Genomic DNA, 1,930 nt, shown 5'->3' with positions numbered 1-1,930 from the left:
ACTGAACTAGAACTGAACTAGAACTGAACTAGAACTGAACTAGAACTGAACTAGAACTGAACTAGAACTGAACTAGAACTGAACTAGAACTGAACTAAAACTAAACTACAACCTAAATAGAATTGAATTAGAAGTCAAACAGATATAATGCTAAGTTGATTTTATCCTTCCACCTTTCGTTCATAAGAAAGTATATTTTCATGGCAATTGAAGCACAACAATTTATCAAACAAACAAAGTAACTTTCAAGTATTCTCCTGGCATCTTATTCCCTAGAAACACAGATTTATGATGCACTCAGCCATGCACTCATAGACTATTAAATGATTCAAGTTGATTTAATTTAAAATAATTCTCTACTTTTACATACAAAAGAAACCCATCATGCAAAACAAATGCAGAAACTTCCAAAATCAAAAAATGAAATAAATATAAAGTTTAAAGGAAATCTAATATAAAGTAAATATTTTAAGATTTATTTACATGTTTGCAAAATTACGCAGAAAATACATAATATTTGTTATAAAGTTCTAAATCCAATAAAATTAAGGAATAAGCAATTTTTGATTTATGTTTCTGTAACAATTTAAAGTTTTTGAAAAGTCCTTGTAACAAATTTTCAAGTTAAACAGATGAAATGTTAACTTTCTAAATGTACAGTGGGTGTCGATTAATAAAATATACGAAATCACTGCTAAACCTGCATATGTGCTAATAAATATCAAAAGCATTTTCCCAGCAGTCACACAGTGAATAAATTGTTCATAAATTTTCTTTTGTCTATTTTTTAAAATCGATCCCATTGAAATTTGCATTGTGTTATTTTCTTTTTTATTTGCCCCTTTATGTAAACTTCCTTAATAAATAGTCCTTCTTCTTACATTTTTTTTTTGTATTATTTTTATAAACTTATAAAAATATTATCAAACATTGTTAATTCTCTTGTGAGTTGAATGTCCTCCTCCTTTTGTCACGAACTTTTGTTCAAGCCGTTACAAAGGTTCATTTGTATCATTTTTTCCTTTTCAATTTTAAATCTCCAAACAATGAACAAACAAACATATGCTATTGATTTTGTTAAAAAAGTAAAATAAAATATATAAACTTCCGTTTTTACTTTATGCAGTATAAATTAACTTAAAATAAAATAGAGTACAAAACGCAACATTATTTGTTATACAATATATATAATTTTCAATGGAAAATAGTAAATGAAAAAAACAATAACTTTATCACGTTTTAATAGAAAGTTAGCAAAAAAATGCGAAAATTTCCGTTGTATTGACGAACATTTTTATAAAAATAAACAAAAAAGAAAGGAGTATAAGTAGGAAATAATAAGGGGCGAAGACAAGTATTTGCATAAAATTATAATAAACATACAAAACCGACAAACCGGCAAACATCCTTGAATAGACACTTTACCATAAAAATCAAATTTTCATATCTTTCGCCTTTTCGGAATGTATTGTATGTCAGTTGGTTATGTGTTGCCAGTTGGTTTAGTTATTGAAGCGTAGTAGTATGAGTATTGACAATAAATAAATATTAATCATACGCACTGTGTTGTCATCGTTTAGCAGCATTATGTAGGAAAGATTTATTGGCAAAATATGTTTAGAAATTTATGTCGTTAGATTTATTCAACAAGTTTTTATATAATTTGGTTCCCTTTTTTCTTATTTACTGATACGTCTTAGACGAATATGTAAATTATGGTTAAGTGGGTCTGTTTGTAATAGATTTATTTTTGTTTGATATCTAATAATATGGGTTACAAAAATTGGAGGAAAATAAAATCAATTTTAACTACTTTTATCAAAGTCTAGTCATAGTGTAGTCATAGTCTAGTCATAGTGTAGTCATAGTCTAGTCATAGTCTAGTCATAGTCTAGTCATAGTCTAGTCATAGTCTAGTCATAGTCTAGTC

This window comes from Lucilia cuprina, chromosome 4 (assembly GCF_022045245.1).
Source record: "Lucilia cuprina isolate Lc7/37 chromosome 4, ASM2204524v1, whole genome shotgun sequence".
NCBI lineage: Eukaryota > Metazoa > Arthropoda > Insecta > Diptera > Calliphoridae > Lucilia > Lucilia cuprina.
The sequence above is the reverse complement of the archived record's forward strand: the minus strand, read 5'-3'. Positions refer to the sequence as shown.